Consider the following 23,899-nt stretch of genomic DNA (forward strand, 5'->3'; position numbering starts at 1 on the left):
GAAATTGTCAAAACAAAACTGTTGCACTGAGGCAGATCTTTTCCAGAACAATACAGCCCAGCGCGCCGTCTGCTTTGATGTACTGCTTTGCACGTTACGCCTTCCTTTCTGGTCTCCTTCAGTTTCCTGCCCAACGTTTTCTGAGCACAATCACAGGCGCTCTGCTGGGTGACTTAAGGTAGCTGTTGTTGCTTATTATGGTGATAGGACAGGGAATCTCCCTATGGAGAAAATCGCCCATGCTAATCCAGCCTCTTGCAGGAGACACATTCTGACATTTCACTAAAGCCTCTTGCCTCGTCTGCTGCAGGCTGTTTCAACAGCACCAGTTCACTCTTTTGAAATTATTTCAAAGTCTTATCAATCATCTTGTCACAGCTTACGCCTGATGATGTATGAAAAGGAAATACATCCTCTTTATTCTGGCTAGAGTAAGAGTGGCTCATTGGTGCAGTCCAGCAGAAACTCTTCATCTTTGTTTGTTGCTTTTTGATAGATATTTGAATAAAGTGCATACCACTTTTAGAGCTGCAGGAACCACTCGGTCATGTCTGATTTTCATTTTCTCTCCTTATTTTGCATAAAACACTTTTTGATGACGATATCCACAATTTCTGTGTCCCCCATAGGCAGAGCTGCATGCAGCACTTCCTGTTACAAGCAAACAGGAATGGCTGTGCTGCTGTGTTCTCGCATGTGTGTCTTTGTTTGTTAGGTAATGATATGGTTACATAAAGATGTTCCATCAGGGTGCATTATAAACATTTGCTAATGAAGAAAAAAACAATCAAAAAGATTAAGGGGAAGGAAACAGTCGTTTTTGTTCTTTTGAAAACATTTAGATTATCGTGTCAGCCAAATTAATTCATTTCTGTACGTCCTTCCTGTTGGATATGCTTGAGATGTGGAAAACACTGTGACAGTTGACGATGGCTGCAGAGATGATGCAGGCCTCAGTCAGCTGGTGATGAATGTTCTTCGCTAAAGCACGTACATCATGACTATGATTTAAGGTAAATTCACAACATGAACAGGAAGTTTCATGGTTCAGGTTTTATGATACCATCAAACACGAAAGGCAATTTTATAATAGGTTTAACCTGTGACATATATGGGTTTTGTCTATTTAGGATAGCTGATCAGTTATCTATTAAAAAAACAAATCTTTACATTGTAAAAAATATTAAATGGTCATCATCCTTGGTGTGTGTTGTCTCCTATCCTCCTTTATGCTTTAAAGGACATTTAAGCTAAGAAAGAAATGAAGGTCAGTATTTATTCAATGTGTATGCATAAAATGCAGTGTTCCCTCGCTTATTCGCTTTCAATATTTGCGGTTTCACATATTTGCAGATTTTTTTCAGTCACGTGACTCCTCCAGTTCATCACAGAAGCTCAGAGATCTGGAGACACTTGTTTTTTTTCCTGCTTTTGCTGTTTTCACGCTGTCTATGAAATGTTTGATTTTCAATCACAAATTCAAACCTGCTAAAAAAAAATCACAAATTTCACACATGTAGGATCAATAAAGTATTTCTGATTCTGAAAAACAAGGAGAGATTTACTAAAGGGGAGCAGATTGACAGAAAAAGCACCTTTTTTCCCTAATTCTGCCTCCAGGCGGTTCAGTTTTACATGAAATCATAACAAAAACAGCCCAAAAAACATGATCATGTATTGGATTCTTGCCATGATGTCATTGACTGTACAGATGCAGTGCTCTCACAGGGGTTGGGGAGGTTTCAGCTCAACACTGGCCCTGTAAATCCACTGCTAATAAAGTTTTATACAAAGTAGATTGTTGCCTGTTATTATATTTATTAAATACAGTTTTTATCCCAAAATTTTGCACAACACTGGAACTTTAACATTTTTATTCAAGGTATCTGCTTGAGCCCTGCAACAGACTGGTGACATATCCAGGGTGGACCCTGCCTTAGTCCAACAGTAGCTGGGATAGGCTCTAGTAATTCCATGACCCCCAAATGGATTGTGTTTGAAAAATGGATGGATGAGTATCTTCTTTGCAGGAACACACAGAGCTGTTTATGCAAAGGAACATAAATATTAGCTTTGTTGTGTATTTATTATTGCGATGTTTGGCTATTTTTTTTTCTTTTACCGTCGACACAAAAGCATAGGGTATAACTTATAAATGTTCAGCATAATTGGGTCATACTACTGTGCTTCTGCAATACCCCTTAGTGTTCAGCTGAATGTGCAACTCTGTGGTCTGGAGGTGGATGTTGACATTTTGTCTTCATGGCAACGGTCACTGTGTGTTTGGTTGTTGTTGTTGTATAGTAGGCTACTTCAGCTTGTCCTCAGGAATTCCCTCCTTCAGCACGACTGGGAACAACACTAGAAGACCTATTTCTAAACACATCCTGGATAATATTCCTGATTCCTTTTTTTTCCTTCAGTCAGGTTGGCAAAGAGGTCGATTTAAAATTTGTATTCAGTTTTGAGGGAAACACACTCTGTGATTTTTTTTTTGATGTGTGTACATATCTGCGAGGCCCACATGTTATCCGTTTCTTGATGCTGAGTAATAAACCATCTCTAAACTCAACATTTCTTACAGAACACCAGCATGACAGCTTGAGCTTTGGAGCCTAACTTATCTTTGTGCAATTCATCAAAACCAAGACTGATTACATTTGAAGATTTATGGACCTTTGCTGACGAGCTCCACAGTTAACCAGGATAATGTTATTGGTCAAGTAAAATTCCACAGAGAACTGAAGGAACATTCTGTTTTGAGTACAAGCTGGAAGCAGAAGCCAAAACTTCTGAAACAATGTGTATGTAGTCACTGGGTTACTGCTGATACGAGTCAACAAACTTCTGAAAGTCTTGGTCGGTAGTTTCTGAAGAAGAATTTCACTGCACAATTGTTTGTATCACGCATATTTAAAATAATTCCGGCAAACTGAGCTCTAATAATGTGGGAACATAAAGGCCCGTTCACACCGGGACGAATTTCGCCGGCGATTTTCGCCGACGTTTAACGCCTCGTGACTAAACAAAGGGCACCAATGAGAGTGTGCACACCGACGCGAAAAAACGCCACGCGCCAAAGCGTCAAAAAAAACAAAACGCCTCGGGTTCGTTTTTTTTTTCCGACGCGTCGCATCGAAATCTATTCGACCAATGAGAATGGCGCTTTTGCACACGTGTCTGGAGCTTCTGAAGTTACAGTAAAACACAACTTGGGGGCGCTCAAACACAAAACTGCCTTGCTGAGCACACATACCAGCGAAGAAGATAGACGCCGAGTTGCATCTACACAGCCGCGAAGAAATAATGACGGACATTCTAAAATATCCCCTTACCAAGTACCAGTTGGAGCTACTGATGCTTGAAATATTCATGTTTTCTTTGTATTATTCTGACAAGCGCGTAAATACTTGCTCTCTTCTTCTGAGTGAAAAGCGACTTTAAGAATCGTAAAGTTGCGCAGCGCCACCTTGTGTACAGGAGTATTTCTGTTTACATTAAGCGCCATCTAATGTCAGGGAATGAAATTGCATGTTCGCTCGGCTCACCGTCAGCGAAAATCGCCTGGGTGTGAACACAAAAAACGTGGCAAAAAACGCTGGCGAATAACGCCTGGCGAATATTCGTCCCGGTGTGTACGGGCCTTGAAATTCATGTGTAATGATCCGCAACTATGCATCGCAGCTACAAAACCAGAAGCAAAGAGTCGGACTAAAATGATGAAGAACAAAAACATTTTCTGAGCTGAAAGGAAAAAAACTCTGTAGGACCTCTACGAAGTGTGTTGGTCATAAAAGAAAAACATCTAAAAGGTCACTTATATTCCATTACAACCTTTAATGCAGTTTTATTAGATATCGAGACGTATGTGAACTTTTAACGTGTAAAATAAATCCTTAATAGAGCCAAAGACGTAATGTGATCAACTGTTCCTAGATCCTCCGTGAACCACCACCTCTCGGTCTTGAAGAACACTTCCATCTCTCTCTGGACATCACATGGGAGTCCTTTTGTCTTTGCTCCACTCTTTTACACTGATGACGGGAATGAACTGCAGCAGAAATCAGCTTTTAACTCTGCCTCAGTAAACGATGACCTAACAACAAGCAGTCGGTCATCTGCATTTTATGTTGAAATTATGTAATGTAAAAGGAAATCTTATCAACGTGAGATAAACCCTCCTGCAAGGTGTTCTTGGCTTTAAAAGGTTTGTTATTTAGAGACCTCAAACAAAAAACCCAGACGGACACGGACGCTTTTCTTTATTTAACCTGTCAGTGAATTTTAAAGAACTACTTTAAAGCAGCAAAAGGAATTCTTTAAACTTTTGACTGTAAAATTAATATACTGAATAAAGGTCTTATTCAGAAAAATGTAATTATAAATGAGGTGTTACAGCATTATCCCAGATTCTCTTTTTATAATAATATTCTCAACAATAACTCATCGCTGCAAGGTGCAGATTTTTGCTGACGCCCTTTAGTTCATGCTGTGCTGCATTTTATGAAGGACACGGGTGAATTTATCAGGCTTGTAAATGTGTCCTTTATGTCCACATCCGTCATGAAAGTTTAAACAAAAGTTCACAGATGCATTGAAAGAACATTTTTGCTGAATTTTAATTAGCAGACTCCATGTTCTCACTGGAAACAAAGTCTTTATTCAAAATAAAACTGGCATAGTCAGTTTTTATCCTGACTGTGAACTTCAACAGTTAAGCTTATTTTGAATAAAATATAAAATAAATAAAATATATATAATTTTATATATAATATATATATAAAATATATATATTACATAAAATATCAAACTACTACATGTAGTTTGCATGTGGAAATTTTACTTCAGGATTATCAGGCTAATCAGTAGCAAAAATTAGGTTGTTTAAAAATAACTCACAATTTCCTACTATCAATTCAAACATTTTGTACAAACGTTTCAACTAGAGGAAGTAAACAAATGCTTCCTTTTTGTTTTTCTACCTAGGACTAAACCTTTGGAAGACAATAGAAACAGATCCTACAAGTTAGACGTGTGTAGGGGTCCACACATTTCTATATGTGTCTGCAATTCCCAAAGAAGCTGTGGTGTGTAAGGTCTGTCAAAATGTCACAATATTTCTCACAGGAACACACACTGTTTGCAAATTGAGTTGTGTGATCATAAAGGTCCACCTTTGAAGCTAAGCCACTGTTGTTTTACGATCCTCACAACTAGAGCTGTGCCGGTGTGGGACTTTTGATCCCTGCGGTGATGAACCAGCAGGGGGCGCGGTGTCGCGGTTTATACAGACACGTAAAGTTGCGCTGTAAAAAATAGTTCCCAAACAAAACATGTAGTGATATTCATGGAAGTCCAACAGTGCACGTTTATGTTTGGTGTTACAGAGAAGGAGAAAAGTAATAACCCCCCACCCCCAACACAAAATCCTCCCGGGGGGCGGCCGTGTCGCGCACTCAAGAAGGCACGCAGGTTGTAATGGAAATGAATACAATGTAAATGAATAATTAGAACGCAGTAAATTTTGTCGTATTTCCTCGCGAAAAGGAAATTTCTGTTGTAGAATGAGGATGTGCTCATGAAACCACACAAGTGTGTTTAAGTAGAGGGAGCCGCCTGCCGCGCTCGGCTCTAAGAGGGAGTGAGAGCCGCGTGCAGCGCAAGAGGTGAGATTGGCGGTGAAGGGAGTGAAGGAGAACAGTAATAAAAGGTTTCCCCAAGAAACCATTGAAGTCTGAACACAGGACTAGCAGAAAAAGTAAATTATCAGCAAAGATGACTGTGTTTAACTTTCCAAAATAAAAAAAAAAGTGCGGTGATGCGGTTCTCCTCACACCCCTACTCACGACCCCACATCATCCTTCCTTCACCATATCAGGAAAATATCAGGTAAAGTTCAGATAACTGAGCCACATTCTGACATTATCAACTAGTCTGTAGATCTATCTAGTGACCCTGTTTAAAATAAAAGACAACTGCACATTCAATTACCAATACAAGTGCTCCGATGTGGGGTGTATTGTTTTCCTCTTCTCATTACTACTCGTTTCAACAGTTTCTCTTTGATGTACTATAGGAGGGGTGTCAAACTCCATTCCTGCTGGTTTTCCAGAAATCTTGCCTTATCTGATTATCTAGATCAGGTGTTTAGCCTATAAGCAGCTTCACATGCTACACCATGCAAGACCTCCAGGCCTGGGGGGTATTCCAGGAAGCATGTTTAAACTAGCCTGACTTTAATCCTGAACACTGGCTGAAATCCGCCTGAACTTGCGTACTCTGGGTATATCGGTTCCAAAAGACTGGATATGAGTTAGCGTAAATACGCTCGACTTGGTAACCCTGGGTTAATGCACGTGCGCAAGTACATTAAGACATTCTCAATGGATCACCGATTTCCGGAGTCACCATGGAAACGCGTGGTGACAAATAAAAAGAGAGTGCCATACTTCAGTGAGACGGAGTCTGAGATCTTAATGACGGCGTATGAAGATTATACGTCCATCAAAAAAGTAATACGGCTGCATCATCAAAAGAAAGAGTTTCTGCTTGGAGGAAAAAGAACGGACAAAAACGCACGGGTTTCTGATCTTATTTCCATTTTCCTTGTGACGCATATATATATATATATATATATATATATATATATATATATATATATATATATATAACTTATCCAATTTTGCCAACTTAAATGAATTACTTCTATTACTTCTATTGGTAGCAAGTAATTGAGTTAAATTTATTCAACTTAATTTCTTACGTCTATAAAACTTAATTAGTGTTTATAAAACTCAAATTTACATATTTATCTAACTAATTACTCCAATTCAATTAATATTCTTTCCATATTAATTTATTATAATTCTTGAACTCTCATATGTTTAAGTTTGAGCCGGCAGATAAACTCATTTGTATAACAATAAAACGTACAAAACAACATTCACTGAAAATTCACATTCATTTACCAGTTTTCCGACATTATCATCACACTATTATACAGTAGGGGTGCTATATAAACTCATCCTCCTCTCCTTTACTCTCACTCATGGTGCAGAGACTTAAGCATAGTAGGACAAATTAAACTAGACAAAACAAGGTGAAACAGCTAAACAACTAAACACATTTGGTCAAAAACCCACACTTAAACCCAAATCCGTCCAGACAGGCAAAGGGAATGGTATCCCACAATCCCTTGTGGTGCCGATCTAACAGCAGCACCAAAGTTACACCTACTTAATTGAATTAATTTGAAGGAAAGTAAAATAACTGTCTGATAACTCCATGTTATTTTTAAGCTGACTTAACTAAAGCAAATAATTAATTTAGATCAAAGTAAAAAGTTTATTTTTCCAACATCCTTATGTGGCCTATCACCCTCTCACGGTGGAAAAAGTATTTTCTGAGCGTCTTCATCCACTAAATCATCTTCAAATGGACACGTCATGCTGCTTCACCTCTCTGAAAACAAACTAACCTTCAACTAAACCTGCTCCAGACAAGGTTATGTTCAGAGCATGAGTTGCTATGGCAACTCGGTATACCCTGAAACATACCTCCATTTCTGGAACCGAAAGCTGAGGTTATCCACTTCCTTAGCCTCCAACTTACCGTGGGAGCTAGCATAACCTGCTTTCTGGAATCCCCCCCTGGATTCTGACACCCTTGTGTCAGACTATTGGTTCTTGTAGGAGTTGTTTTTATTCAGTATGTCACTAAAAATCACCCAGCTTGTGTTTCGGTATCTCGTGAAGAGTAACCACTGGAGGCACATTTGGTGTCCGCTGTATGTGTTTTTATTTTTTATCAAAGGGGAAGGTATCTGTATTTTAGCACTCCCAAACAGTGTGAAAGACGCAGTGATGGTCAGATCTTTAACCTCCTATGATAATAGTAGGAGTTTTGGATCTGAAACGGTCGGTACGTACACATGGTGTCCAATCCAAGTGGTTTTGCTCAAAATAATGGCAGTAGGTCTAATCCATTGATCCAGATCAACCATGTTGATCTTTTTATGCTTTTATGAGCCTTAAAGTGAAGAAGGCTACACAAAGCTGCTTATTATTTAATGTGGAAATATTTACTTGAAGTGCAGCGGTGTGTGGTGGGTTAATTCCTGAAAACCAGACGAAATTTTTCATTAGTTTCTTTTTTGCTGAATGTTGCGGATTGACCCTGGAAGTCCAAATGGAACCAATTTCTAAAGACTGGTTTGGTTGTTTAACCATGTTTTAAACAAAAAGACAAAACACTGGTTGGGTTTTTTTTTCCTGCTCAGTGTTAGAGATGAGTCAGTCTTGAAGCGCGGTCTTGCTTGTTTCACAGTTTTTCCTGCCTTGTTCAGTGCCGATTACTGGAATCCAAGCATTCCCAGTGGTCTTTTCATTATGATTTTGACGTTTTGGGGCAATATCCAAAAACCTTTGTCATTTTCTAGGACATAGTTTCTGCAATGGCAGGAGTTCATTGGAAATTTGCTTCCAAGTTGTGGGCAGGACCGTTGGCGCAGAGCAACCCCACCCCCCCCTTTCCCTTCCCCATCAAGAAGCTAAGCAGGGAGCTTGTGGCCCACCCATTGTATGTTTCACATCACAAATATATTCTTTTTTAAGCTACATTTTTTTGTCTTCTCCTAATTCACAATGATTTAAGACAGAAATACTCAGAAATACAGTTTTAAGCTTAATTTCCTTAAAATATGCCCACAAGAACATGTTAAAACACCAAAAACACAATTTTCATCGGAGTGGGTATTTAAGGATCTGGGATATTTAGCACCAGTCATGCAAAGGAAGTGGGACAAATTAGATTGATGCTTAGTGAAACGTTTTATATTTTTGAGTAAAACTTACATAAAAAATAAAAACACATTAGGTCAGTGCTGCTCAGCCTTGGAACTGGTTTTGTTGGCCAACCCTTTGGTAGAAATCCTGCAGTAAAACTACAGTGTTAAACGCAACAGCAGAACCGTCAGGTCTGAAACTGACCAAATCTGATCTGTGGTCAAAACTAACTATATTGTTTTTGTCACGGTGCCTGGCGGTCTCCTCCCCCCTCCAGCTCTGCCCTAATGTTCCTGATTGCCACCAGCTGCCATCACTCTCCTGATCATCTTCTGTGGATTCAAAAGGAGATCAACGCCACTACTCGACGCCAGTTTGTTACCCCTTATGGTGACTGCTCTGGTTCTAGCCTCGTTACAGCTTTGTTCCAAGTCTCTGGCTCTAACTAATTCTTTGCTCCCTGTCTCAGGATCCTACCGCTCACAAGTGACGGCAGCACGGACCTTCCATTCTACGCCTCAGGAGCACGGAAACTCTCGGCAGCCGCTAACCGCTTCAAGACCCTCCAGCCACGCCACAGCCACGTCTAACCTGGACACTCCTCAAACCAGCCATCTTCACATCTGGAGCAAACAATAAATCCATTCTCATCCTCCACTTACCTGTCTTCCTTCTGGGTTGCAGCATCTGGGTTCCTCATCCTTGTGAAATCATGACAGTTTTGCTGAAGATGAACAGCTCTTTGGGATTTATTCCCATGGCAAATCCATGACAAATGTTACCCACAATGCAGCAGTGTGGATAAACCAAGTAGCTGACAATTATTGAACACAATTTAAAAACATAATTATTACAAACAATTCACACAAAAATGGCTCCCAACAATACACTCTGTCTGGCAAAAGGCTGCAAGCTTCTGACCTGTAAAACATCACAATTATGTAGTTGTTTTCAGTTTAATGAACCACTACCACCACTTTTTAACCAACATTATACATTCTTTCACTGATTTTCACACCCACTTTTGACTGAAAGTTCAGAACGTTCTCCGCAGACATCATGGCATGCCAACTGCAGGAGCAGAAAGTAGGCTTTGAGGTAGGTAGATGCTCATCTCGAGTCACAGCTAAGGTGTTAAGGACCAGGGTAGTGAATCAGATAGGGGGGTAAAGTGGCCCTTCGTGTATTCTGAGAGTTACTTTCTAAAAAATAAGCTACAACAGGCAAAATCCGTAAAGTTGGTTGTGTTTATTACTATTATTAATGTTATTATTACAGGAATTCTAGATGTTTTAAAACTGTTCATCCCCTCACTTCACATTTTAGACTTCTCGGACAGACATGAACATTTTAACACTCTTCCCTTTTGTTTTGTTCTCTCAAATATTAAACTTTCATGGAAAATTAAGTCCAGTTTTAAAGAATTGAAGCAAAGATCCGATCGCAATTGAAGGTTTATGTAAATTTGGCACTGAACGTATTCTCTACTGGAGACAAGTCATGGAGGTGAATGATTGACAGCAGTCAACAGCCAATCAGAATGCAAAACACAATCTGCTGTTTAAAAATTAAGTCATGAAAGGTAGAATGTGTTATAGCAAGCGATACTGTACAGCGTTTTCACAACAGCCTATTTGGTCCTTACCAGAGTTCACATCCTTGGATAGGTCATTCGGTTTGGCAAATTCGAAAGTCCACCTGAACTTTGATCTGGTTTGAACTAGAAAATTTTGATTGTCTTGAACTCATGGTCCTGGTGTATTTGCAAATGAACCCTGGTGCGGTTAATCAATAGTGTGAATACAGACAGACTATCCAACAAAACAAAGTGCCTTTAACACTGCATTTTCTAATACAAAAAAATCTAAAGAAGCGCAAGCAAACCACAAAAAATCTGAAAATGTCTGTTATTTTCTAGAGGTGACGCTAATATCACATTTTCTTCTTTGTACTTCTTCTTTATTTTTTTTTTGGTGAAGTTCAGTTTTATGCCAAACTGGCCCCAAACCACATCACACTTCAAAGAAGCCTGCTATAATTAAATGTAGAAGCAAAATAAAGATTTTAGCATTTACTACTCTTAAGATTCTTTTAATAGTTTTTAAGAGTGTCCATGGTCTTAGTCTTTCTTTTATGTCAGACTTGCTTTTAACCTATGAACCTCCCAGAGCTATTAGGTCTTCAGGTGCAGGTCTGCTGAAGGTCCCTAGGGTCAGGACAAAAAAAACCACAGTGAGGCTGCGTTTAGATACTACGGACTTCATGTGTGGAACAGCCTACCTGAGGATGTGAGGGCCTCATCTACTGTTGAAGGTTTAAAAATAAATTTAAGACACACCTGTTTAACCCAGCTTTTAAATAGATTTCATATCATATCTTTTTATATCTTTTTTTTTCAACCCTTGTTTTATGATATTTTATTGCATCATTTTGTTTAATTTGTTTAATCTAGAATTTTTACTCTGTTTCATATTTCAGTGATGAAAGTCAGGCAAGGAAAAAATCCCTGAACTTTTCTTTGAGCGATATGGCGGGCACAGAGCGAAATTTTGGAAAAATACGTGGTCTTAGATGCATTCTGGTGCATTCTGGCAGCTAGTTATTCACTTCTTTATCAAGAAACTAAGACTAATTGGAGCATCATGATTTGTCATTCAAACCCCTAGTTTGACTCTCCATTAAGGACTTGCTGGTCCTAAAAAAGAATTTGGAAAATTGCTCAAAGTAACACAATCCTACAATCTACGCTTTTCCTTAAAGCTGCAAAACATACAATTGCTAAAATATAGTAACATCAAAGCCCCAAATGGCAAAAAAGAACACCAGTAACTATGATATTCTATGAAAATACCTCAGTTATTTATACATTATTTCTGCTTTAGAAATGACTGATGTACAACATCCACTTGCACTGTTTTCTCAAACTATAATTACATCAAAATATGGGATCTGCTTTAAACTATAATTCTATAACATAATACATCAATTCTTTAACACCAATACTAAGTAATCTGGGAAATATCAAAACAAACATACAAACTAAACAAAACATTGTAAACATTATTTTTTAAGGGAGTGCGGGTCCAAACCATCAAATACTTATAATTAATGTTAACTATACTGAACTAAATCATGGTAATTAGGAAATACAAATAAATTAGATAGAGAAATGTATTCAAAATAAAAACTGAAACTCAAAACTAAAATTGAAATTATTTCAAAATGTGGTTTTGAGATTATTTTACACAAAAAAGTATTTGACCTACACTACCTTAAAAATCTTTTTTTTTTTTCCAGCCAAGACCACTTCAATTTGTTTTTTATCGTCTTCTCACAACTGAGGTCGTGACCACGCTCAATAATGACGATGCCTGCCATTATTTTAACACAAATTTGATCGCAAACTCTTCAGATGTGTTTGTGAAAGTTTAGCGTGGGTCCGCCAGTTTTGGTCTCTAGGGAAGCAAGTCACGCTGACCACGTGGTGCAGACAGAGCCAATCAGACCCGTCGACGCATCCGAAAGCAACTAAAACGTCCCGTCATTGGTCAATTAGGCCGGGAAGACGAAAGATGGCCACGACCATAGAGGAAGCGATCTGCGGAGAAATATAGAAAATAAAGCTAAAATTAGCTGATTTCAGACCATTTTCTAATCCGGAAAGCGATTTGTCCGTAGAGATCAGGTCTTTATTTCCCGGAAAATACGTTCGGTTTGCTCAAAAACCCGGATTTCCGGGAATTCCCGGAAGACTTTCATCACTGATATTTTATTACATACACATTTTTTTAATCTAGAATTTTACACTTATGTTTTACGATATTTTAACACATTTGTTTAATCTAGAATTTTTACTCTTTTATTTTATAATATTTAAACACATTTATTTGTTTAATGTCTTTTAGCCAAGTTAACTGTTTACGAGTGTTTTCCCACCCGTAGCCGGGATGTTTGTGTCTATGCTGACACCCCGGCCAACAGGAGGACAGGGCAGACGGCACCTTCTGGGTTCTCTCTTCTTTAGCTTTTTTCTTTAGTCATTTCTCTTTTAATTGTTTGTTTTGGTGTATTTTATTGTGCGAGACTTATTTAATTATTTTATTGCATGAATAGGCATTGGTGTTTTCTGCATTCTTGTTTGTTTTTATGTACAGCACGTTGAGTTTTTTTTTTGTTTTTCTTACATGAAAGGTGCTATGTAAATCAAATTTGAATTTGAATTTAAAACTGAGTCCTGTCCTGCCCGTACTGGTATGAAAAAGGCCTTTAGGTCTTCTTTGAGTAAGATCACTTTCTCTGAAGTTGACAGCACAATTAGCAAGTATCAGATGAACTTTAAAACACTGGGTTTTCAGTACCCTGACTGCTTTAGTGAGAATAGATTTAAAGACGCCGTTTGGTTAACCGCGACACTGTGACTCCTGCTGCTTCATCACCGCGGTGATCAAAAGTCCCACACCGTCACAGCTCTATGTGAATTCTTTTTGTGACTGCATGTTTGTTACATACGTGTTCAAATATCAGAGCAGTCTGATCTTGGTTCCATGTTTGATCACCAGCCGACTCAGATTTCCATCACGCTGACCTTCTGTAATCTGTACCATCTCAAAGAATCTTCACATCAAAGCTCCAGAGAACAGTTTTTCCTCTAATCCCAGTGACCAGAGTGACACCTTCAGCTCCCGAGATTTAGAAGGAAGGAGTACAGAAACACTTTTGTAAACATTTAAATGAGCAAACTGCTAGAATCAAATATGTCCAACAAGAATCTCATAATAAAGCTCGTCGGAGTATCACCACCATTTGAGGTCTTCAGTTCTCCTGCTGCACTGCTGTCAAATCCACTGGGACTTCAGACCTGTTTCCCCCCAGCAGCTGCTCAGTTTTTGGTCAAGTGTGAAAAAGGACAAATACTTTGGTTGCAGGTTTTTGCGAGCATTTCATTTCCCTGAAGAAAAACAAAGAAGTTCCTCCTATCTACAGCTGTGAAAACTCTGAGCTAAGAAAGAAAAGTCATGTTTAGTCGATTTTAAACATGGAAACTCGCAGTGGTGAAATGGAGATTTGAGTATTATCTTCACATAGACTCTGTGTAATCTTCATAACTGATTACACAACTGAAACGAGAGCAGTGTGCAATTATCATGTCTGATATGTTGGGACACACAGCCATTTGGGTGGATACACCAAAATTGCCAAACCATGACTACTTCCTCAGAGTGTAACGTATACTGTCTATGTTCTTACTGCAGTTCACTGAGCATCACAGTTAAACTCAGATTTCCAAAATAAACTTCAAATTTAAACACACACTTTTTAAAAAGTTAGAAAATCACGGAAAAGTGATATTTCATTTCCATAATTCCATTCAACAAATGAAACATTCATTAAATATAGATGTAGGATCCACTGTTAATTGATTTTAAGTGTTTGTTTTTACGTAAATTAGAGTTCTAAAACTCACAAAAGCTTTTAATTAAATGAGAATACTGTGGACAAATCACCATTTATTTTCCAGTTTTTACAAAAAGATAAAGACCAAGACTATGATCACAACAGTCAATAATAATAAAGTAAGTTTATTTCTTTCAAAAACTTGTCCTTTTCAAATGCTTTCTAGTTGTTATTGTATTTTAAAACAAAGATCCCACTTAAATGTCAAACAAAATCTTTTGATCTTTGAGATATATTTAAATGTTTAGCAGTAGAACTCAGCAGCGACCATTTCTATTCCTTATTGTTGCTCATTGGTAAAATTCTGGTAAGATTTCAGAGGAAACCACAGACTGATCAACTGCTACAGACCAGATTGATCATGCAGAGAGGGATTGATTTTTATCACTGAATAGTCTGCAGATTTATTAGCAGCAAGATGTTAAAAGACCAGCAGACACAAGAGCTGGGTCCGCTTCATTTAAATCCATCCTCAAGGATTACAAAGGAGTTACTTATTAAGTTGATTTTTGGGAAAACGGTCCACAATACAAATCCAGAAACCTTTTGGGGAGGTTCTGTCTGTTCAAATGTAAAAAGGTGACCAATGTTAAAAATGTTGACCCCCTAAAACCTCGTTTTTAAACTCTTTTTTTTTTTTTTTTTTTTTTGGTTTGTCTTTGTGAACGTTAGCTTGATTTTTGGTTCATAATTCTCTTCAACACTCCCGGTAGTAAGTGTGCTGATTTTAATAATCATGTTCAGGTATGGAGAAATTAACGATTGAACGTTTTTGAACCTTTTTAGTTTGCTATTGTTCGGCTATTGATGTTTTGGTCAGTTAAATAAAAATGCGAATTCTAAAGACTTATTTAAAACAACAAGAACTGGGAGGACCCTTACTGTGTTTGGGGGCCAAAACTGTAAAATAAAAAGTGAAATCAGCTTCTGTGCGTTTAAACTAGAAGATGGGTAGAAAACCTGGTCAGTTCGACTTAAACAGCCTTGAAGGTATAGTCTGAGTTGAGGGTTTGTAAACCTACTGTGGTATTTTACAGACCTTTGACAAACAGGAAGCTAGCTTTTCTGCTCTTTCCAGTCGTCTTCAAGTGTCTTTAATCTCCCAGACGTTACTACAGACTTACAATAATAAAGCCTACCAAAGATAAATATGCACAACATGGTTCAAGCACCAGCCGGGGACATTAATCATTAAAGTATTCTTGATGTGACACCGGGCTGACCTGTGGCTGCTGGAGTCAGGAATGATTTCAGAGCAAATGCAGACTGCAGGCAGCCAGCCCCCCCAGCTCTCTCATGCAGTCTTGTTTTTTTCTCAACCTTCTCAGGAACATCGCTGGGTTCTACCATCCGCATGCACAACAGTCTCACACAGCGCGTTTCCATCTGCGGTTACGCAGTGATGGTAAAGCCAAAGGCCTTTAAGAGTCTTTTTAGTCATCAGTTTCAGTTAAGAGTACCTCGTTTCATATCTAATCTACGCTCAAGTTTACACCTCTGTCCTTGTTCTACTTACAGCCGGTAATTTAAATAAACATCTCTGACTGAAGTGGAAGAGTTGAATCATCCAGCTTCCTTTTCAATAACAGGTAAATTATTTGATTGGAAACTTAAATCCTTAACAACAACAAAACTTTCTGAGCCTCGTCTCTATATCCCCAGGCCTGGACATAAAAAAGTGAGGCTTGAAACATTTGTGTACATCAGTGACATCTCAGCCAATGAATGTGCAATGATTTCAGTGAGTGCGGCAGCAAACAGCCCTAAATATAAAAGCCAATAAACCCCAAGCCACTCCAGAACCATGCATCAAAGATGTCTGCCAGATAATCTTTAATAACTGACCATCAAACACAAACTGCTTTGTCTGGGAGAACAGATTCCACCCACAGCAACCACAATACCTAAACATGTTTTCAAAAGAGTCCATACCCCGACTGCTTGTCTTCTAGAACAGACATTTTTGGCATTATATCGAACCAGATTTTTCCTAAATATTGGCACTGATTCAGTCTAATAACCAATAGATTGAATAATAAAATGTTTTTATGGCTTTCTTATCTATCAAAAGGTTTTTGGCCAAAAACCCGTTAACAAGTTAAGTTGGGTCAGACCATATCTGTAGATGAATTGTACTGAAGGTTTGTGATATAAAGTGATGAAACAACAGGAGTACATTTCCCTGAATTGTTAATGACCAGTTTCTCAGAAAATCCTTTTTACTTTCAATTCAATATCAATCTATAAATATTTTTTCTTTCAAATAACTATTAGTGGGGGTTTTTTCACATAAAAATGTGCTCATGGAACAATTCACAATTTTATAGTTAAGTTTAATACACTAGTTATGTAACATTTTTCTTCACCAAACAAATTGTGTTTCTGGTGGACAAAATTCTTCATTTATTCAGAATCCTTAATTATCAATGCATAAAGAACATTGAAAATATAGGCCAACAACCTCATGACTAACACCACTAAGACAAAGGAGATCATCCTGGACTCTAGGAGGCATATCGGCGCACTGTCGCAAAGCCGCTTTTTCTCCGCGTCAGAATCAGTTGATTCAAATTGATGGCATAAATGGTTACCATATGTCAAAGAGGGTGTGGTATTCAAGTGTCACCAGCAACATCTCTGGTGTTCGAGGGTTAATCATGTTGAACTGCAAATCAAATTCAACAGAGATTTTGTCTATTGAATGATTCTGTTGTTCAGCACTGATACTTGCCTCTATCAGGCACACAGCTCCTCAGCATCACAAACCGTGATGTGTTTATAAGATAGCTGTCCAACAGCAGTGTGGGTTAGATGGTGTTGAATGACCTGCAGGAATTTAGGAACATGTTCTTTTACGTTACAGAACGGGACTTTCACAATGTGAGACATCTGAGCAGGCAGATGTAACAAAATATGGATGGATATAATAAAAATGACTGTGGTTTTTGGAGAAGACGGTCTCCAGGCATGCATCTCCAGCAGCTATAAAGTAAGAAGACTTTACATAGTTTATTTAAACACCAGAACCAGATGCTGCTGCTTCCTTTCATGGAAAGTTACTTTATCTGCATAGATCATTAAAGCACAGGTCCTTAGTGTATTGTCACCGTCGTTTCATCACATATAAAACGTGTATGTCAGTTTCTCTTTGTGTTCTAAAAATCAAGTCAAATCAAGGGTTCTGGTTAAACTGAAGGGGTTTAAAATGCAACAGCTAATTAATAAATGGTACAAACCATAATCTTCAGCAGCAAGAGCTTATCAAAAATGGTACAAACCATTATCAGCAGTGCAAAGACATGAAAACAACATTTTTAGTCTTGTTTAAAAAAAATTCTTTGTTCCAATAACTGAATGCATGATTTCTGATGATACGGGAATAAAACCCATGTAGAAAACCTTGTTGTTTTACATTTGAAGGCTGGAGGAAAATGTGTGGACAAAGGAATGTCAAGATTCTATTTATTTGGCAAGTTCTGAGGTGAGAAGTTAAGTGAGAAGAAAGCTGTTAGTGGTGGGTCATTATTTCTTCTGCCACCCACATGCAAGATGCTCAAATTCACCACTGTAAACACTGAAGTCCTAGAATTAAGAATACACTGTTGATAAGGAAGTTAAACACAAGGGTTATTGGCGCTGGGTTTTAATTGTAGGTACACGAGAACTTCCAATTCCTTTTTTAATTAACTGCAAAATGAACAAGTTCCGTTTATTTCAAATGAGTAAAGCAGGATAAACAACACTACTTTCACATTTTGCTCTCTTCTGCAGATGTAAAAGTACAAAACAAATAAGAAAAATGTAGATACATGCCAGGACATATGTTTTCAAGGGGGCAATCCACTGGGAAAACAACACACACCATTTGAACTATCGCGTATAACATAATTCCAATGGAACTTGACCAACACTGCATGAACTCATCAATGCAGCAAAGTGTTGCTTATCAGCACAAGGCTGCTTTACTCGGCTCCCATATCCGCTGCAATTGCGTTAATCGCGTAAACGGTTGAATAGTTGCGGTAATTCAAAGAATGTCAACACTGGAGCTTATTAAAGGCCTACTGTTCAAATGGGCACTAAAGAATCAGACGATTCAAGAAATCTTGTTTTTGTACTCATTTAAATGCGCTCAAGAAACGTAAAGGTCAGACATTTTTTTTTTCTTTTTTTTTTTTTACAAACGCCCTAAAATTCCCACTTTTTGTCTTTAAGCATAAATCAGTTTTATTTTGTGCTCAAAAGTGGAGTGCTGTTCAGGACTTCAGTGAAGCTTCCTCCTCTGGAGACTTCATGCCTCGCTACGCTACCCTAAAGCTTCGGGCTTTCAGTGTGTCGACTCTGTAACAAGTTAAGATTTGCACACAACTCAGCATTCCTCGTGCTACAAAAGCTGGCTTTGAGAGGACAATCCTTCCCTGCAGGTATCTGTGCTCTTCATCAGCCTCTTCCTCTCATCACTTTTGGAGGGGGGAAAAAAAGGAATCCTACAGCTCGTAATATTTGGAAAGCAGGTTTAATTGAAAAGGCACAGAGCTGTTAAGAAGCACAGATGTATTCACACCCACTAACTGAAACCTCGACAATAGTAAGGTAACTTTAACAGCTGTTACTATGAGAGGACGCGCTGCCGCCTCAACCACATCCTCCAGAATGCAGAGAAACTGTTCAACAAGAACTGAGCGTTCTGACAGTGAAACAGTTCACACGGGTTCAGCCCTTCACAGCCACCATCTCCAGTAGCTGAGGCTGTCAGAAGCAAACTCCACGCCCTTCAAGAAAATATCTGCACGACTTTGCTGCACAATTGATATGCATAATGGGGTTCAAATGGGAGACGATCAGTTTAGATTCAAATCCATTACAAAATGGAACGCACCATTGTCTTGCGTGTAGTAAGTGTATCGTGAAGTAGTCGTAAGGCTAAACGAATTAGAACGCACTTGTGACGTACAGGTTATGCTGTCATAGGCTGTCCTTACGCCACACATTAGTCATTAGTAAGTACATTATATTTCTATAGCACCTTTCACAGACAGAAGTCACAAGGTGCTTCAGAGGGTAAATATAACATGAAAGACAAAAGGCATATACCACGTAAAACAATCATCCCAAGCCCAAATAAAAACAGTTTCCTTTCAAATGCTTTGCAAAAATAAAACTTTTTTATTTGATTTTTAAAATAATTCAGAGTCCTGGGAACGTAGGGACAATGGTAGCTCATTCCAGAGTTTCAGAGCAACAGCCTGGAAGGATCTGTCTCCTCTGGTCCGGAACCGTGTGCGAGGGACCATCCCAAGTTCTGATCCACAGACCTTAGTGCATATTTATAGTGCTGTGCAAGTGATAAGTATGCGCTCCTTGCGCCTTGTGCAGTCACAGGATTTAGAAAGGGGAGTTGAAAAAATGAAATATCTGTGTCTCATCCACTTCCCCCTTACTTACTTTTACGTGTTCACTACAACATGTCACCCGCAGAACGCCCATCAAAAAAATGTGTATCTCTACCGGTTTATCAAGCGGTCTACAATCATGACCTTTTGTCCGGGTCACTTGCTTTGTACACGTTTCACCTGCAGACAGCTCGTTGCCCTTAAGGGCAGTTGTGACTAAGGCTATAGCTTTTTGTCCTCATCATCTATAGTTACAAGGTAAAACTTTGGTTTGTAAGGCCCGCTGATAGTGACCGCATTGATTCTGTGTAATGGTTAATCATTATTAATGCGATTGCTTCAAAATGTCACTCTCAGCTCTGTCACAGCTGACCAATCATGATGGTTTGAATCTACTCTGATCTTTTGGTCTCCGTTCACCTGAATAGAAACACAACGTGGCAAACTTGCTGATAGGTGGCAGTGAGAACCAACCAACAGAAATTCAATTCTGTATTTGCCTTTAGTTGCAAACATATAAAAAAAGCAACAACAGCTATTCACATAGTTAATTACCAAGACGAATAGCTGTCGTGTGACAGCTCCAGAGATGAGCAGATGCCGTGGAACAAGCTTTCCTGACGCTGACTTTACATGACATTTATTTTGGCTTCGAGTTATCCCGAGTCATTTCTGCTGTGACTCAGACGGCGCTTCATCTGTGCGCTGCAGCGCTGCTCAGCAAACAAGATAAAACCGTTTAAAACTGACCCGAGTTTCACTTCTTGCTCATGTTTTCCACGGCAGCTGCAGAATCAAGGTCACTGCATTCTGCTTAGGACGGATTCCTCTGACTCAACTGGACAAAAACAACAGGCTTCTATTTAAAACAAAAAAAAAAAACTGATCTGACCCCACAGCATCTCCAGTAAGAAGTCAAGTATGCAATGGCCTTTCTTAGTCAACAAAAGCTGGTCCAGAGCGTGCCGCTCCCCTCCAGCGTGCTGAGAACTGCTTTACGAGGTAAACTGTCAATATTGCTTTTATCAAACTCCAGAGTGAGGTTATGGCAAAGTTCAACACCCACGCTGTGAGAGAGGAATGCTGCGCCGGAAAAACCTGCCGGCTAAAATGCCAGCTGTGAGAAACCTGTTTGTGGAAAGAATGTTGATAGAAGCATGGATGACATCTTCTGCAAAACTGTTATGCTCCTGCCGCTCTGCAGAAACTATGTCCTAGAAAACGACACAGGTTTTTAGAATTTGGCTAGATAAACTGCATAATCATAATGTGAAGACCACTTGGAACCCTTTGAAAATAGATCAAGAGGTAATTGGAGGGGGGCTTTCAGGACTCTCAGCTAGATAATAGGCTAATGCTCATCGGTCCGAGAAAATGGGAAATTGTAAATTCATGGAAAAATGGTTCGAGGTATGGCTTAAAACTGGCAAATGTTGTTAAAAAGGGCTTGAAAATCTTCAAATGCAACTTCTGTGAATCTGTAGACACCTTGGCAGCTTTGATCCAGGATCCTCATCACAAACCATTATGAATGATTAATTTTAAATCATTAAGGCTTTGATCACTCAGTCTTCAGGAGACGATGCCTTAAGTAATCCCCTAAAAAGACAGAACTTTTCAGTTTTCCATCTTTACCTCTTCTGTGGATAAACGATGCCACAGTGGTTAGGCCCCCTGGTTCAAGTCCCTGCTAGGGTCCACCTGAACCAGAACGTCAGTGTGTGGAGTTTGCATGTTCTCCCTGTGGATGCGTGGGTTTTCTCCGGGGAGTCCGGATCCCTCCCACCGTCCAAAAACATTCTTCATAGGTTAATTTGTCACTCTAAATTGTCCCTTGGTGTGAATGTAAATGTACACGGGTCTGTGATATGTGGCCCTGCGACAGACTGGCGACCTGTCCAGGGTGTCCCCTGCCTTTGCCCACGAGTGGCCGGAATAAGCTCCAGCACCCCCGAAGATGAATAGAAGATGAAAACCTCTTTTGTAGTCTGATGACAAAATGACAACCACAACAGCAAGAAGCAAGATGTACAGTAGAGTCAAACCAGCAACCCAAAACATTTTTAAGAGTGTCAGGAAGCATCAGTGCCTTTGCAGTATCTTTCAGAAAATTGTCAAAGTCTGCAGACATGTTAAAAGATAACAATTCCAGCTCTAAAATGATATTTTGAACTTCAAAATCCTCTGAACGTGCATTTATTTTTTCTATCTCTCTTCAAAGCAAATGTATGGATGTGATGTTTCACAAATGCTCCTTTTCTTCTGTGGCCGTGCGCTGACAGCAACATCAATAAATGTAAAGACCAAGTCCACAATCGGGCCTTTCTTAGCAAACTCTGTTAAGTAAGTAGCCGTCTTATTGCTTAGAGCTTCAAAGAAATAAAAGCAAGGGACCACCCACTGTTTCCACATGTGGCTCACTCACCGCAAAAGCCTTTTGATTGCATGGAATGATAACCCGACGGACACTTTTAGGCCCTTTGCCAGACTTTAGGTCTATATAAAGAGAGAATCTGTTTGACCGTGTTAGCTTAGACAACCACAGATTAGCAGGAATTGTTGTTTTAGACGTTGCTGCCTCCAGAGCTTCATCTCGCTCTAGAAGGAGGCTCTCTGCTTACTTGTAGATGAACTGTGCTGTGATTCACTGCAGTGTGAAAGCTGTCCAGACACCAAACAGAGCTGAAGTTCAGAAATATCGAGGAGGTAAATGTGATGTCATGACGAGGTGCTTATGACTGCCTGAAGGGGAACTAGCCGGTTACTTTTCTCTCTGTCCTGATCAGAGGTGCTTTCAGGAAACACAGACCACAAATGAGCAGAAGGAAAAACAGATGAGTAAAATCAAAACGCTTCATTTTAGTTCGCCTGAAGCTTCAGGTCTGACTACAAATCTGTCACATGGAAAAGAAAATTACTCATTTAAACAAGAAGATTGGTTGTTGTTGTTTTTTTCAAGCTAGCGGAGTGATTCATGTCAGATTCTCATAATTGTGTTTTTCTTTGTTAATTTAACGGTTTGTCTTTTATGGTGCTCCCTGTGGACAACTGCTGGTTTGATGAGTTGTAGTTCTTCACAAAATGATAACCAAGAAATCAAACAGAGGACTGCCAAAGTTGAAGACTATAACAGATGGAACTGGAAATAAAAAATACCTCAATCCATTCAATCAACTCAGATTTTTAGTTTAATTGAATCCATTTAGTTTCCAAATTTCCTTTGCTAAACCAATTTTGAAAATAAAAATTCACAAAACTAATAATTCGACTGAAAATGTCATTATTAAAATGAGGACTTCTTAGATTTAAAACTACAGAAAATACGAGAAAGCTACACAGGAAACCATCTGTGGATTTAATGACTCCACATCTTAAGTGAAGTTTGATTCAGTCAGTGGATTTTTTTTAACATAGTCTGAGTAAGAGATGAAGGGAGCTGCTGCAAGAGGAGGAAACTGGTAAAATATTGAAACCAGAGACAAAATAAGCCGGTAAAAAGAGACTCCAGTAGAACTTCACCTCTGAGTAGTGCAGACTAAGGCTGCACGATGTGAGTATAATTTGCGATATTAGTGATGAATATTGCGATGACCTATTACTTGCAGTACATGAACAAATAGCAAAACGACCAAAAACATCACTTCCATTTCACTGAAACAGTTTAATTTAAATAAGAATCAATATCCCTTCGTTTAAACTCCAAATGACCCTCGTCTGCATAGTAGGCGGACATCTGACATTAAAAGGGCTCCAATCCAATTGGTCAGTGATGTAAAGGGGTCCATCCGATTGGTCAAATGCATAAATACTTCAAGCTGCCATAAGATTGTTTTAACACATTTATGGTAACCATTAATCACAATTTTCGCTGACTTTTGCGATATTGCACAGCTTGACATCGTGATAACGATAAATTTGCGATATATTGTAAAAATTTAGTGCAGAGCAACCCCACCCCCACTTCCCGTCACCCATCTGTTTACATGCTCTTCCGCTAGCTTACAGCTCTCACACACCCAACCTAACATTAACGGTGCAACAAAAATGCCAGCAATGTCGTGGCTATCCAGCTCAGACGAGGAAAACAAAGACGTTCATGGATCTTTTGGTCTGCAGGTGGCTGATCAGAATGGAGCAGAGCCGGGAGCCGATTGTAGCTCCTACGTCACAACTAGGATCTTTATTTCAAACTGTATTTTTTCATATGCTCCTGATTTGCAAGCTTCGTTTTCTTGACAAATGAGAAAAATGCAGCAAGAACATGTTAAT

General features: G+C 39.0%; 2 protein-coding genes across 6 annotated transcripts in view; one reads left to right on the forward strand and one right to left on the reverse strand.

Annotated features, from left to right (window-relative positions):
- The window catches only part of rftn1b (raftlin, lipid raft linker 1b), a 263,821-nt gene that overhangs the window by 83,890 nt on the left and 156,032 nt on the right, over positions 1 to 23,899 (forward strand). The window lies entirely within an intron of this gene.
- Positions 1 to 23,899, reverse strand: part of plcl2 (phospholipase C like 2) — a 52,097-nt gene that overhangs the window by 24,929 nt on the left and 3,269 nt on the right. The gene's annotated exons all lie outside the window — the stretch shown is intronic.

This window comes from Oryzias latipes, chromosome 16, assembly GCF_053564925.1.
Source record: "Oryzias latipes strain Hd-rR chromosome 16, Olatipes_Hd-rR_3.1".
NCBI classification, from domain to species: domain Eukaryota; kingdom Metazoa; phylum Chordata; class Actinopteri; order Beloniformes; family Adrianichthyidae; genus Oryzias; species Oryzias latipes.